Here is a 17,797-nt window from a genome sequence, read left to right as displayed (position 1 = left end):
GGCACACATGTTATATAATTGTTGTATAATACAAATCTGAAAACTAAATTTGTGGTTATGAGGATTAATATTTATTGACTCATTAAGATGTTTTAAGATCTGAGTTGGATGTAAAATTATACTAAGAACTGAATTCCCATGTTGAAGAATTCTAATTTGGTTAAACAGAATGTAGCATTTAATCAGTTAGATATAATTCCATTTAGTACTATGGGATTTGTTCTAATTTGTTTTTGTTTTATTTCATCGCCGTTTCTTAACATCCATAAGATAAATACATATCAGAACTTGAAAGATATCTTGATAATAGTAAGTGATATGTACTCTTACGGGAACCTATTGGAGGACATTTGAGTAAGTGTTATATCATAAGCATTGTCATGGAATAAGAGTGCAGGAACAATTGCATTATACATTTTTATAACCATAATGATGAATTACTGATGCTCAGGGCCAAACTGTTTTAAGACACAAACCTCGACAAGCATTGAGGAGCTAATAACACACAAATGTACCTAAGGTATAGCAAGTAAATACATTGAAACAGAACTTTGCATGAGAAAGATATACTCTTTAATTTTAAAGGTTTTTCAAAAATAAAAAAAAGTTTAATGTCTACCAAATAATATCTATTTTTCATGCAGTTGTCGGTTAATGTTTATACACACAAATCAAAATGGTTACAGTGAACTTTTAGTGTTCACTATTTTACACGTATAAATCAATTACGTATTTTAAAAATTACATGTGCTATGTGTCAATTCAAAATTTGGTAGTTTTTCATTTTAACAAAAAAAATATTCCCATTTGTTAGATTCAACAATTTATTAAAGGAAAACAAATTATACAGAAAGGTCAATAAGACATGAACGAGGAAAACATCATCATTTATAAATAAATGAAACAACTTCATCATCCAGTTTGACAAGTGTCTAATAAAACCGTTAAAAGACCTATTATGAGAAATTCTGAAATGAAAATATGCATGCGAACACTGCCTCATGAGATGAATAGTGCATATACAGCTAATTCATATATATAATCTTATCACAATACCATGCATTTAATCAGTTCAATTGGTTAGAAATTATCAAAAATGAAATAATTCGCAACATTTAACAATGTAACAACTCAACATGATAAATGGTATTCGACAGATGCTATATTAACCTACAATAGACAAATCTTTAAAACAAGAAAAGATCAAGTAGAGCATGACATTTGAAAGCATGGAGAACTCTTAATCTTCAAAAATTCCTCCTGTTAATTAAAAAAATAGATTATTTCTGATCATTTTTGATTTTTTTAATCATCACTGACAACCTTTTGCCGACTTCTGTTTCTTTCTTATTTTGTTTGCTAGTTTTTGTTTCTTTTTCTATTCAGAAACTTTTATGTTTGTGCTTTTGAATATACAAATGTCGCAACAGATACATAGATCAGTTTTCTTAAAATTTGATATTTTTTTTTGGGGGGGGGGGGGGGGGCTATACTTGTATAACATCAAATCGGTGATTTATAAAAGCACCATAAAACTAATCATAATGTTAGATAAATACAAAGCTTTCATGCTGAATGTTTTACAAGTAGAATACTTGCAATAGCTTTCTTTGTGGTTTATTGAGTGTTATCTTAGAGGTATACACATTAAGAAATGAGTGGTTTATTTGTTGAACTGTATTTATGACGCAGTTGTTTTAGTTATAACTTACACTTTTTTCATTATTTTGCTATGAATATAAGCTGTAAATATTTTTTTGTTGTTTTATTATTGAAATAAAACCTTTTATCTAGTTCATACTACTTATACGTGTAATTTGACTTGTTATAAAATGGTTTCACTATTGATCTATCTAAATACTATTAGGATTTATCAAACACATATCGAAAGCATAAAACTATATACAAAACCAAAGGCTCGTACACACATGTGTTACTATATACATAATATAAGTAAAGCATGTTTATGAATAACTTTATTTTAGAAAAAAGAAGACATAGGCTTCAAATCAAAGATATAGTTTGAAAGTTTGGTGTACCAAAAGCGCTTCTCTTATTACATTGTAATATGATATCATCAGGAATTCTGATACCAATCCATAAACATGTAATTCAAAGTCATTCTCTTTCTTTATATTATTCCATGAAGTTCAAAATTGAATCATGGAAATAAGATCACATAGCTCATAGAATATTATTATTATTGAAGAAAGCAATAACCAGTATATTAATGTATTTTAATTGATAGGAATTGGTGGACGGTGGATGTCATGTTTTAACAACTTTGCACAAGAATATTATTTTGTATACAAAAAGGAGCACCACGTTTGGTGAAGTTGGTGTTGCTTGATCTCTAGGTTTCTATGTTGTGTCTTGTGTACGATCTCTGAGTTTGAAGATCTGTCTGGTGTCTTTGGCCACTATTTTGACGATTTATCTTTACTGATATTGATACTTGGTATAGGTTCTGAAATAATCTTAAATTTAGTCAGTATATTTAACTATTTATAAATTTTTCTGGCAATCTTATTTTTTTTTTTTTTACACTTTTGCTAAACGCTAGTCCGACATTGTCCGAAGTGTAACATATAGTTCATTCATTTCTAAATATATATATATATCAAATTGTATGTATAGTGATGATATTTATGGTTGTGTATAATATACAGATTGTATACTTCTATAAAAGTTAGAACATTCATGCACTTTTGATGCTTTTCAGGCCAGTTATTTTTAAAGCATCTAAAATGCAATACTTCAATTAACATCAACATGGTTAAAGTGACGCTCGAATAAAAGAAAAATGTTAAAAAGGTCAAATAAAGCACGAATTTAAAAATAGACCAAAATTTCCTAAAAGATTTGCTAAAAATGAATGGGTTTAAATTTATGAATGGTCAGAACTTTTGTAATCAATTGATTAAATACTTGCGACGCATTTCTATTGATACATTATAATAAGTTTTTCTTGGTATATTCAGAACATTTCCATTTGATTCAAATGTTAAAGAAGACCTATAATGTAAGTTACACCTATTTCATAACAACAAAACCTTAGGAGTTAAAATATGATTGTCATTTGGTTTTCTTCTAGATTTCTTCATTTTCGAGTAATATCATCATTTGACCATTATCAATTACGTTTCTAGATGTCGATAGGTGCTGTTGAATACTGATAACTGTCGAATTTTTGAAGTAGCATAGTCAAATGTCAAACAGTTCAATATATTACTGAATAATGTCAATGAATATTGTAACAGTACACATAGCAAATATGTCACGTATACACCATTTCCTTGCTAAAAGTAGTTTGCGTCTATTCAATAAAAATCGTTTTTGATTACGCAATATTACGATGTAGCGATATCTTAAGTAAAACGTTTTTGTAACAATTATTTAATCTTGCAATCATACATTTTATCCTTTTACTTCATGTTTCCATAGTCATTTGTATTCATACATGTCCCTGTAAAGAAAGAAGTGTATGTTTGGACAAATATTTGAAAAAGACAAATACAAAGTTATATAATAAACAAACTGACAGAAATCTATCATAACTTTGTCTCCACTCTAATCTATTTCTATTCTGATAGGATTCATGAATTTGAAATGATAATGTCTTAAAGTCCAAAATTTCAAAGGAAAATGTCTCTTTGTGGATATCCATGTTTATTTAATACTTCATGGTAACTAAGTAATGTTGAACGTTTTCAGTCAAATATTAAAGATCAATTATTGATAATTGACGTCATATTGATATCTATTGTTTCGGTAAAGAGATTTTAAATTGCATCGTCAAAACGATAATATCTATTGTAGTACAAAAGAGAAACATTGAAGAAACATTATGTAAACTTCATCGGTCTTTTTGAATACTTGTTGCTTTTCAGTATTTGGATTCGTTCAATGGGAAAAAGACAAAAGAAAGTATGAAAATATGTGGAGAGGTGGCAAGATGATATTAATCAGTGGTAAACTTATCATGATATTGTGTCCATAGTATTTCCGACCATTGAGACAATGTACACGATTAGAACATAAAAACAACATGATGTGATTATTAACAAAAAAGATTTTTATTCAACAAGTTACAAGTATTTATTAATGAGTTACAGATACGGAAATGATAATTAAAAAACATCTTTTAGATTTGTTTTGTTGGTAAGGAAAATCGAAAATATAGTTACATTTTAATAAAATGGAAATATAAACTTCTAAAATTTCTCCTTTTGCATTGGCATGTATTATTCATTCAATTTGTATCATATCCAAATCTATTTTTCTGACTTGCTGTTTCATTGTACATACATTCATGTTTAACTGTACTTCATAAAATTCTGCATTTCATAGGTTTCTGTTCGTATTTAATTTCATTGTCAAATGCTTTCGTTTAAAACACACCGGCATCAATTTAATGAAATACATTCAACTGCCAGTGTTTTAAATATAAAGAAAAAAGAAGAAAAAAAATATACAACGAAAACACGAATAGTACGAAATTGAAATGTATAATATTGTAAGGCAAAGTTGAATTTAGATGGACCAAATGATATTGAGGGCCTCTTAACTAAAATTGTGAAACAATTGAAACACAAAAACCAACAGTATAACCTGTATAAAAATACGACAACCACCAATGAAGCACATCGACAAACAACACGCACTAAAACAAGTTTCTAACTTATAACAGGTGCATAAAAACGCATTGGGTTTCAACAGACGCCAACCTTCATCCTAATATGACACATGTATGGGTTTGAATGCCTTTATAGAAAGAGTTTGACAAAGAACGTTTGATATACAGAATCTGAAATGCTATATATAGACATACACGATCTAAACTAAACAAGAACAACATATAAATTGTATACAGGACGTCATTAACCCTGTACTAGGGAAAGACGAGAAACATTTTTTTAATGAAAATCTATTAAAACTTTTCTAATCAATTATGCAAATCTAGTTTTATTTATAAGGAATGTAAGTTTTACTCCCATGTATGAAAATAAATTTTGCAATAGTTCCCCAACACTTATCTGTAATCATAACTTATTTAATCCAATGGATCATTATGTACCAGAAAGTGCTATGGCCTATTGACGCCATCTTATAAATTGTAATTAAAATTACTAGACCGTTCCTTTTAAAGTTGTCATTTCTTTATAAGGCTATACGAGTTCTACTTAATTGAGTATGAAAATATTTCTTTAAATTATTTAAATAATATTCATTCAGCTTAACAAATTAACTAGCTCGTAAAACACAAATTAATTTTCGATGCCATTCTATGCGATAAAAAGTAAAAAATCAACATATTTATTGTCCATGTCATCCGACAAAAAAACTTTTTTGGAATGAAGTTCAATGTAACAATTTGTCTGACTAATAAAGAATTCAAAGGCATATGCCCCGAAACGCTTTATGAATATAGTTATACAGAATGAATAATTGCACTCATGTGTTCGAACCATACACTGTATCCTTTTATAAACATACTTATACGTGGTGTAAGCAAACAAATTTGATTTGATTATGTTTTCTGAATTTTTCTGGCACCATTGTTTGTCTGAATATTTAGCTTTCCATTGAATGACAAGAGGAAGACCACTTAAACAGAAAAACAAACGATACAATCTACATCAACAATTACATCGTATCTACTAATTTCTTAAAATAGTCGTCGAAGTGTAGGTGAAGGGACAGGGTTATTTTTATAACAATTTTGAGAAGTGTGCATTATTTGATATAAAGAGATAAATGTTGTTGCATTACTGGTGAGGATAAATAAAAAAAAAACGTTTTTTTTTTTATTTTATTTTTTTCCCAAAACCGTTACTGAGAGCATCTACAATTTGATTATATGGTATCTTGTAATATATGTGTGCCCCTCCATGACGTCACGTTGTCTGCAATGCTGTGACAAACATGAGAAGGTTAATCATTGTATTATGATTTTTTTTTCATATCCACTGTTGAAGGTTCTTAAAATCTATCAATAATTCATTATTTAACTCATGACTTAAAAAAATCCTAAATTTTAGATGTCGTATGGTATCTAACTAGTTCAAATCTTATAGCCTTGTAATATTTGATGTACCAGCAATGAATTCTTTGACATAATCATAACATGCTGTCATATTTCTGATAGAGTAAGACTACAAAGTAGTCTGTCTTCTGTTTGGTTTAAGCCGTTAGCAAGGTCGTTAAATGAGGCAAATGACTTGTAAAACAAATAGTTTAATTAAAAAACAAAGTTTTAATGTCAAAGATATATAGGTTTATTATAATTTTAGTTTCTTGTGTACAATTTGGAAATTAGTATGGCGTTCATTATCACTGCACTAGTATATATTTGTTTAGGGGCCAGCTGAAGGACGCCTCCGGGTGCGGGAATTACTAGCTACATTGAAGACCTGTTGGTGACCTTCTTCTGTTGTTTTTTTCTATGGTCGGGTTGTTGTCTCTTTGGCACATACCCCATTTTCCATTCTCAATTTTATTTTGATACGAAATCAATAACGACCTGACACTTTTGAATTAACAAAAAAAAAAAAACAGTGCACTTGTGCCGAAATAAAAAAAAACTTAGAACACGCCGGATGTTCAAGTATATACACTACATTAAGTAATTGGCAGTCTTACAAATATCAGCATCTTACCCTCACCACCATTGATCATGACATCCAGTGAAGCACACATGTTGGTATTTAGGATTCCCAGCATCCTGTGTAAGAGATCTTTTATCAACGTCAGCAGATTTCTATTTGTACATAAGCTTTGATATTGTTATAATTGCCTTATATAAACAATGGTACTACTGTTTATTATTACCATACACCATCCAGTTCTCAATTCGACTGTTCCCTTTCGATGTATGGCTCAATATCATCAGATTGTTGATAAACTTCATATTCTATTCAAGGATGGTTTTTTTCCAAGTATTTCTAGAATACCCTGTGATCACCTGTCCAGAAGTTAGTACTTTCATTTTTCAACATGGAAATTATTGTTCTAGAATTCATAATTCAGGATTTGTTAACAAATATTTCCTCACACGGATGTTTCTTGGGTCCAACATCCCTCACCCTAACCATGTGTATCAATACATCATAAAAAATATCGTACAAAAGGACTTAACTAATCGGACCGATACGAAGAAGAAAAACATCTACCAGACATGTCTTGGTATGTTCACTGTACTGACAGCTAGTTCTTAGGTCAACTTAGATGTTAGAACTGTAATAATTACTTGATTTATCAACAACCTGTTATATAAAATGTTACTGACAGAGGGAAAAACAACAAACGTCAACAGGTCACCTAGTATTGACCTAGCTGCAAATAAATGAAAATAACACAAATATTTAATGCTTAGGACTTTACCAAAATATTACTCATCAGGGTCCCTTAAAAATTAAAGGCAATTCTGACATGACGTCCATCAAATTCTTTGAGTACACAAATGTGTTAAAATATGAATATATTGTTTGGGCTGTTCCGATCGTACTCCCACGTCATATTCTTTTTTTATGAATGAACTACCCGACGTCATAGGACGTTGACGTCAGAACATAGGCATTTGACAAGAAAATACACGCTTGTGAAACCGAAAACTAAAATGTGTTTTGTAAGCCGTTTTTTATACATATAAGACATGTAAGACATTTAAGTACAATTATAATTTAGATTCATCCAAACCTTTCTTGATATGTAATTGGAAATAGTTTAAGCATGTCACTTCTTCAGTTTGCTCCGTTCTTTTACGTCAATTTAATGATAGTGCGTTTATTTATGGAAACGGCAAATAATGCCTTCACTTAGAGCGCTTCGATCCAAAACAATTGCCGTATTTGTCCTATTAGAATCGAAATAATTCATCGGGGCCATGAATATATCGTGATTTTACCACGGGATGCCCTTTGCGCCGACATTTGACCCCTCTTTATCGTTCAGGGTAAACTATTTGTCATAAAGGGCCAACCCATGGTAAAATCACGATATATTCAAGCCCCCCATGAATTATTTCTTAATTAATGACAAGGATGTCTGAACACACACGAAGTAAGTACTGTACCCTTTTTTATTTTGCCATTTTCGTTTAATTTCGGATAATGGGTTTGTATGTGCCTCTGGTGTCTTTCGCCCTTCTGTTATCACCGGGATTGTACCACATGAACAATGCATTGAGTTCAGATGTGGATTAAGAACTGCTAATCAGTCTGAATATCTACAGGTTTTGTTGAATTCATGTTGTTCTTAAGTTTGTTTTTGTGTTAGCCTTTTTGGTTTGTTTCAAGGTCGTGGTCAGTAAATCATCAATTTATCAGTTTGAATGACCCTGTGTGTTGCCTTCACCTTTCTTTAAAAATCGGTACACGGTGAAGATTGACAATGTAAAAATATTCACAATGCATTATAACTAGTGATAAGAGCAAGTAAAAGTTAAGTTAATAAATAGCGTTTTCAAATGTATGAATTAAGGTGGTACCCAACACTTTCACTCAAATTAATTTGGCTCGATTAATTTTCATAAAATTTTGACAAAGTATTTACTTTGACCCTTTTACAAAAATATAAAAAATTAAAATAATTTGAACCAAGCGTTTTATCAGAAAAATTACACTGGTTATATAGCAGTTTGACAAACACTAATTTTGATCATTGAGAAGCTTTATATTGCCTTCACAACGCAACGTAATTAAAACGTTTAGCTGATATTACAGAGTTATCTCCATGTAGTGTTAGGTACCACCTTAACACGTCTAAGATTGCAGATAACAAATTATAAATTATAATAAAAATTTTGATCAATTGGATAGAAAAACGCATATGACCCTGACAGAATGAAGCTCTTATCGTGCAAGTACATAAAAGCTGTGACAACTAAAATCGTGTTTTAATGTATAAGAACTTTTGATTTAAATAAGACATATGCAATAACGAAAACACTTTTAAGTTCGTATAACAGTCAAAAATAACAACTAATAATGTATATGTTTTCTATTTAATATCATTGATGGAGTATATGCAAAAGTTCTGTACCCTCAATATTTTGACCTCGAACATTGGACTAAAAAGTCAAATTAAATAATGCAAACAAAAAAATAACTCTCAAATAGCGGTTTTAAACCGCTATTTGAGAGTTATTTTTTTGTATGCATTATTCAAATCTATTAAGTTAGTAGATATAAAAACAACATTGCAAGCCCTTCACTAATACATATTTATTTATCTTAGAAGATTACATGAAAGTCATTGTTACTGAATGAAGTATAATGTAGTTAAACTCTAAATATGCCAATCGTGTCGGGCTTGCATCAATCTTTAGATGTATATGTTACAACTCTAAGTTAACGATACTTACGTTATGTTATCTAATAAAGAGCTTTCGAAAATTGAAGGTGTATTGTTGGCCTTGACTTTTGGAATGATTTATGACTACTATAATACCGATAATTTTTTGAATAATTATTACAAGTAGAAGGAGACCTAAGTTGAGAGTGTTTGATATAGCAAATGAAAAAACATTTAAAAAAATCTAAATGTTATCATTCAGTCATAAGTACCTGGTTTCGTTCTTCCATAGCACACCAATCTGCATGCAGGATTTTCTTCCTTCAAAATTATTTCTGCTCTAGATTGTCCTTCTTGAAAGGATCACTTTAAGTTATCAATGAAACAAGTCAGTTTATAAAACTAAGATCGTATATAAATCAGACCAAGATCAACTGGACGCCTGAGATATCCTCTTCACAATGGACCATCTCCATATCAAATAATTAATTTCAATTAACAAGATATGAGCAACTTAGATCAACCCCGGTTTTTGGTGACAAAAATAGTCTTTGTTTCCTAGTCGTTTTGTGTTGTGTACTGTTGTTTGTCTCTTTGTCCTGTTTTGTCATGGTGTTGTTAGTTTTTTTGTCAACTGTGCTTTAGGTATTTTTCACTTATCTTTAACATTTGAGTCAAATGTAATAGAAACAAGCTGTTGAAATCAATTTTTTATCTTCAGCCATCACCAAATTATATTTTATGACACATTCAAATGCATTGACCTCTAATTACTAGATCTAGAAATGGAGTATACATACACATTTAGCAGCACATCCTCTAATATACAAAACTAGAGTCCGTCATGCACATGAATACAAACTCACAAGCATGGTTAAACTTATAATCGGATGTACATGAATAGCTTAAAAAATATGTGTTTCCGTAGATTAGGTAATCGTCAGTTTCCTCTTATTATAAAGGTTTGCTGCCATGATGCAGTCAAGGACATTGAAAGATAAACACTTACCAAAAAAAAAGGTAAAACGTGTTTTTATTTTATTATAGATTCACTTGATAATAAGTAGACACAGCGCAATCCTTGACTTCAGCTATTATGCAAATTTTGGTATTATCAACAAATTATTGTCACGGTAACATAACGAATAATCCTTTCACATAGGTATATATGACCTAATCAATTGACAATATTATTTAGATGTTACTTAAAGGTACATAAGCCAATATTTTTGAAGTCCATCTTTAACTGTTTAAAGAATAGTAGTCAGTACTTTAGAAAGATGTATAGTCGATATTTTCATGATCCAGCTATGTAGCGTTCTTTATATAAAGTTTTGTGTAGTTTTGGTATCCAGTATAATGATGGTAAATTTTCTTCTTTTTATTTGATGTTGATACCAAAAGAAAGAAGGACAGAGTTTTGATTTCGTTAAATTTCATCTTTGGTAAATGATGTTAAGGAATATGTAGTATTACCAGTAGTTCTATTTAATTCCAAGCTCTGTTGTGAGACGGTGTAAATACTGGTTTTGCATATGAAGACAATATTATTGGAGGCTTTATCTGCTGGAACAACGACGCATTTGTCATGCAAAGAGAATAAAGCATCCACAACATCCGAATTACTGAAAGGAAGTAGTTATTCCTGTGCTTATAGTTCATGGTAGTTTTTGAATGCGGTTTTGAATGCATGATCGAATAGCTTTGAACCATTCAGACAAAATGTCCAGTTCTGGTTCGTCTGGTTGAAGCTTTATCCAGGTCCAATCCACCATTTTCTATATTTAAAAATTCCTGTACCGAGTCAGGAATTGACAGGTGTTGATTCGTTTGATGTGTTTTATAATTTGATTTTGCCATTAGATTTTGGACTTTCCATTTTGAATTTTCCTCGGAGTTCAGTATTTTTGTGATTTTACTTTAAACTTGTTCTAAACAATAATAATTTCCCTCCAGAATAAACATGTAATAAAAGTGATTCACTATTGATAAAGATATATAGCCTTTATCTAGACTACAAAAACAGAAATCAAGGTACCATAGAAAAACAGGTTAACTGATCAGTATTTTAACTGTATCAAGACTGGATAGGTTATATATCATTCAATGGCTAATTTACATCAATAACAAGAAATTCATTTTGTTCCAAGAGATTTAATCAAAACATACAATTTACAGTTTATATCAATCAGTTGTTTTCCACTCGTTCAAAGTGTTTGAACTTTTGATATGCCATCTGATCAGGCGCTTTCCGATTTGAATTTTCCTTTGAAATCGGATTTTTTTTTTTAATATCCAGTTATTCGGATATTTGTCTTTCATGGAATTCATAAACCAAATTAATTGAGCATCCACGATTGTCATTAATTACATAACAACATCACGAATACTCTCCATTCACCAACATGCAGTGCTAAAAGACTTTGTGGGACTAGCATATACAATTGAGAATGGAAATGGGGAATGTGCCAAAGAGACAACAACCCGACCATAGAAAAAAACAACAGCAGAAGGTCACCAACAGGTCTTCAATGTAGCGAGAAATTCCCGCACCCGGAGGCGTCCTTCAACTGGCCCCTAAACAAATATAGAGACGTTGCGCACGATATTGGTGTCACTTTGGAAATATGGGTTAGAAGGTGGGTTATTCAAATCCAAGCTCTTATCCTATACAATAAATATCCATGTTATGCATATCATTCGAAAGGAAATAAACCACAGAAATCAATAACATAGATGATTTTGTGCTTTGTCTATTTTTTAATGAAAAACTTTGCTCATTTCGATGCCTATAACGTCATTTCAAGGGTGTCCCGCTGTTACAATTTTGTTTTATGTGAGTCTTTAAAATCCCAGTGCGGATTCATTAGTAAGTAGAATGGTTAAAAATTTTGCAATTGTTTTGTATACATTTAACCTAAAATGAAGTAACAGACGTTTTTGATTTTAAGAGAAGGAAGGTCGTCAAAAGAGTTTAAGTAAAAAAGAGAAAAAATGTCCCAATTAGCTGCTCAACCCGTAATTTTTTTTTCTGTCTTCACTTTCATAAGATATTATGGACGAAAATGGATTTTAATAATATCAGAAAAATTATACATGTCCCGAAGACGCTATCTGAAGTCATCATGAAGTAACTGCGGTCTTATTTTAAAAACATCGTCATTTTTCCCGTTTCCAATAAAATGTCCCGATGGACAAAATAACACAAAGAATAATTCAGAGGCTTTTTATCAAACGAAATTCTACTATATCTCAATTTGTTAACACCTGTTTACTGATATGAATGGAAAATACATTTAATTTCCTTTAAAATGATATGATATTTACTTTTGTTTGAGTTGCTGTTAGAAAATCCGAAACGATCTAAGATGTCCAATGAAATGTCCCCATAACAGTAATTTGACGTTCGCGTTATAATAACGTTAAACTGTATTCGAATTTTCTTGCGTATTTGGCATAACATAATTTCATGATATTGTATGATCTATATAAAATAAAGTTCTCGTTTAATATGCATTAAAATATAGATCTGCATTGTTTCAAGGATATAAGATGTCGAAATATTTAACTCGGATACGTCATAAAGACAAGACCCCGGAGGTATAACAAAGAGATAACTTACTAATGACCACACTCCCACTTTATAAAAGCAAGATACATTGAAAAAGAAAATGCGATCAAAAGTGAAATCCTCCTAAGCCAGATAGTATCTGTAATTCGAAGCTATACACATGAATGAAAATTCTCACAAAAATTGTATGAGAAAAAGTACACCTTGGTCCTGAACATTTCAATAAAACGTGCAATAATTTTTTTTGTCGCATCGACTCATTTAACAAAACGTTTTATCAGAGAAATACTTGTATGTCATAAACATTTCAGTATAGCTAACGATATTTTTTTATCTACTGTGAGTAGAACAATTCCTAGTCATCTACCTAGCAATATGTGTTTGAAAAATAAGATTTTTACGCTTAGGAGTAGTGTTGCAGAATGAAGATTATTTTCTCGAATCTCCAACAAAATTGCCTGGTACATAGGCATGTGATGAAACTAGTATATTGAAATTTGAAACTTTTCTTTTACCATGATTTGAGAAAGAACGAAAGAGAGAGAGAGTGAGAGAGTAGTTGTCCGACATATATGATGGATGGCACACAAACATTTAGCAGCTAGCTCCAAGGTAATAATTTACAGACACTCCCAACTCATTCTAGAAAAAAAAAATCAACCAATCAATCTGCGGTGTAAAGTTTTTCTTTTCTTTTTTTATCTTCACAGAACGCCACAAAACATAGCTTGAATTTTAATTTTTACATCGCGATGACCGTGAGGACATTCCGATGTATTGTTGCCATAGAGATTATTTGACTTTCGTTTTTGACTGGTAACTGGCAAAATCGCATTTCTTATCGCTTGTTATAAATTCACTTCTTCAATGAATACTCATAAGAACAGAAATTTATAACACGAAAATATTATGTCGTTACAAATATTTACAGATATCATCGAGTGCAAAATAACATTTCTTATCGCTTGTTATAAATTCACTTCTTCAATGAATACTCATAAGAACAGAAATTTATAACACGAAAATATTATGTCGTTACAAATATTTATATGCATTAAAACATGCACACGTACAGAAAAATTGTGTTAACGCATGCGGAAGAATATCAGAAGAAAGTTTTTTTGGGAAAATATGAATGTCTACTCAAATCCAATCTATTGGAAAAATCGAATTGTTATAGAAGAGTGTCCAGTTCAGTGATAAGGAACGCCATACTAATTTCCAAATTGTACACAAGAAACTAAAATTAAAATAATACAAGACTAACAAAGGCCAGAGGCTCCTGACTTGGGACAGGCGCAAAAATGCGGCGGGGTTAAACATGTTTGTGAGATCTCAACCCTCCCCCTATACCTCTAGCCAATGTAGAAAAGAATACTTGTTTTTTATAATCTTAAAGTCCTCCACCATACTCTTTAAGCATTTTTCATATACATGACATCTAATTTCTTAACATTGAGAATGGAAACCGGGAATGTGCCAAAGAGATATCAATCCGATCAAAGAAAAGAAAACAGCCCATAGCCTCTAATTGTTTTTTCCTAACAGCAAGAAGCCCCCACAACTGGGGGCAGGCCTCCATAATATTAAAGATAAACCAAAGACAGACAAGACAACAAAGGCCGGAGGTCCGGGCTTGGCAAAAATATTTGGCTGGGTTTATCATGTTTTGTGAGATTGATTGTCATACAAGAGAGATGTTTAGCTAGCCATAAATCCAGATTTTATCCATCAGTTTCTGCATAATGAAATGCTTGTACCAAGTAAGGAATTATGACAGTTGTAATCCATTCGTTTGACGCGTTTGAGCTTTTGATTTTGCCAATTGAAAAGGGACTTTCCTTTTTGAATTTTCCTCGGAGTTCAATATGTCTGTTATTTTACTTTTTGATGTATTACATTGTACTAGACAATTAATGAAAAAGTTAAACCACAAAAAATACGTAGCTGCGAGGAAAATTCATAACGGAAAGCATGAAGTCCGATTTCGGGTGATTGATGTTCTCGCTGTGCGGACTAATTGGTGGCCGTGAACTGTTTTCAGCTTTTGGGTCGGGTTGTTGTCTCTTTTGGCAAATTCACCATTTCTATTCTAAATTTTACTATACACATATTATTATTACATCGTATTAAATATTATGCTCTTAAACATTGTTTGCAAAAGAAAGAACAATACTTGCATTACAAGTCACAAAACCTATATTCAGATTATGTTAGTTGTTTGCACTATTAATACATGTACGACGAAATTTAGTGCAAAATATTTTAAATTCGGACGAGCATGGCGAGGAAGAATAAAAAAAAAATAATGTCAGGTGTCGTCCTTCTTTTATACGATTTCAACTTCTGACTAGTTTGTATATAATTTTTTATTAAATATTTCTTTATATTTAAGCGTAATGAATTTGTATGACAATTTCCGCACAAGTGTGTAATGTACACTGTTTACAGTTCTTATATATATTTAAATGATAACATTGTACATCATTGATCAAGCATGACCAGAATCCTTTAAAAATTAATACGTCTTTACATTTTAAATGTTTACAATTTAAAAAGTAAGTTTTGTCGTTATATAATAGTATCTCTTTAAAGGATAAACAGTAAAATTTCTTACATGTTACAGGTAGGTTGTTTAATTATTAAAATGTGTAATATAATGATTCATTTGACATTTTATTGGTATAAATTATCATTCATATCAAACGTTTTACCTAAAAGGTGTGTACAGTGTTTCCTGTATGTAAGTATATGTATTGGTGTACACGTGTTATTTTTTTTGTGTGTATCTTGCATGTCATTATGGTACAATTAAAGCTTATTTTTAATGAAATAAAGTTAGATGTCCGCGTTATTTTTTTTTACAGATAAATATAAATGAAGACAAAGTTTTAACCGTTATAATTAAACAGATGGAAAACTTGAATATCGCATATCAAAGTTAGAAAATATTTCAATTGTAATCATTATTTGTGTTTTCTTTCATCTCTGTATATGCTATTTTTAGTGTCATCCCAATCTCTCTAAGGGGTCCGTAGGCAACATTTCTGACCCTCATGTAGTAGTGTCACACCCAAATCCCTCGTTCGCGTAGAACTACCCTAAAACCTCACGTTATATTTTGTTAACTAATTATTATACTTGAATATGCGTGAAATATATGCCACTGAACGTTTATAAACAACCATTAATACGTTGTAACGTAACTACCCACTTTTTTTGGCAGTGTACATTGTATAAGGTAAAGGGTTATGGTGATAAAATTTAAAACAACACAACAACTTTGAAGTCCATACTTGAATGTGCGTGAAATGTTTGTCACTGGACGTTTATAAACAAGCACCAATACGTTGTAACGTAACTACCCACTTTTCTATTTTTATGGCAGTGTATTAGGTAAAGGGCTATTGTGATAAAATTTAAAACAACACAAAAACTTTGAAGTCCATACTTGAATATGCGTGAAATGTTTGTCACTGGACGTTTATAAACAAGCACCAATACGTTGTAACGTAACTACCCACTTTTGTATTTTTATGGCAGTGTATTAGGTAAAGGGTTATTGTGATAAAATTTAAAACAACACAACAACTTTGAAGTCCATACTTGAATATGCGTGAAATGTTTGTCACTGGACGTTTATAAACAAGCACCAATACGTTGTAACGTAACTACCCACTTTTGTATTTTTATGGCAGTGTATTAGGTAAAGGGCTATTGTGATAAAATTTAAAACAACACAGAACAACTTTTAAGTCCATGCTTGAATATGCGTGAAATGTTTGTCACTGGACGTTTATAAACCAGCACCAATACATTTTAACGCAACTACCCACTTTTTTATGGCAGTGTATAAGGTAAAGGGTTATTGTGATAAAATACAAAACAACACAGAACAACTTTGAAGTCCATACTGAATATGCATGAAATATTTGTCACTGGACGTTTATAAAGCAACTACCAATCAGTCAATACGTAACTACCCACTGTTTGTTTTTAAATACCAGTGTACGAGGTGAAAGTTTATTGTGATAAAAAAATAAAACAACACATACAAACTGTGAAGTCCGTACACCAAAATATTCGCATATACTAGTATGATGCTACCGATTTATTAAGTTGTCCATGTTGCATTATGTTGACATAAAAGTTGGAAGGTACGAAAACGAAAATCAGAGGGCGCCTTTCTCAACCCACAAGCCAACACAATAAATAAGGAGAAACAAGGTTAGTTCACTCCGTTCAATATTTAGTAAGACATCGGTTTTGCCACACTTGTCAAATTACAGCCGTGTACCGAACTCGGAGAAAATAGCTGTGAACAGTTAAAAATCAATAAATGAACACGACCTCGTATAGACCTCGTATAGACCTCGTATAGACCATCGTTAAATTATAAAGCTTTGACTATAAATGAAATGTTTAACTAACAAAATGTATAATGAGGGTTTACAAAATATAGTTATAGGTAAAATAGCAACGATCGTTTACAGGTAAAATATCCTAAAATGAATACGGGTTTACTAAAACTTGAAATTGTAAATGTTTTATTCTATATAAAAGAATAAGATTTGCAAATATTCATTTAACTAGTCAATTGCCATAACAAAGCACACAAAAACAATTATATGGAGTTATTCAAAATAAAATAAATTTGAATGAAAAAAGAGCCTTGAGATTTGAATTGATAAAATGTAGACGGTTACAAGGAAATAAAGTATTTGAAGGATGTACTTTCAGTCTTTTTAATATATCATATACTTCTATTTTATTTTAAAATCATTTAATTTTTTGAGGGAAAGGGGAGGGGTGGGTAGGAGATAAATTATGGAAATATTAAGCCATTTTAGGAAATCATATCAATAAAATACCAAGGACACTAACAGACATCAGAGTCATAGGTGAGGGTCTGTGTGGATTTTTTTATTGAAC

At 31.0% G+C, this 17,797-nt stretch overlaps 1 protein-coding gene across 2 annotated transcripts in view; it reads left to right on the top strand.

The window, feature by feature from the left end:
• Positions 1 to 15,312: 15,312 nt before the first annotated feature.
• The window catches only part of LOC139495736 (uncharacterized), an 18,523-nt gene continuing 16,038 nt past the window's right edge, over positions 15,313 to 17,797 (top strand). The window contains exon 1 of one of the 2 annotated variants that reach the window (XM_071284096.1): positions 15,313 to 15,491. The gene's annotated coding sequence lies outside the window, so the exon portion shown is untranslated. Of the gene's footprint in view, positions 15,492 to 15,522; positions 15,609 to 17,797 lie in introns of those variants that run through there. The other variant, XM_071284097.1, reaches the window with a different exon arrangement.

The sequence above is a fragment of the Mytilus edulis genome, chromosome 11 (genome assembly GCF_963676685.1).
Source record: "Mytilus edulis chromosome 11, xbMytEdul2.2, whole genome shotgun sequence".
Taxonomy (NCBI): Eukaryota; Metazoa; Mollusca; class Bivalvia; order Mytilida; family Mytilidae; genus Mytilus; species Mytilus edulis.
Note: the sequence above shows the minus strand (reverse complement) of the source record. Positions and strands in the feature narration are given on the sequence as shown.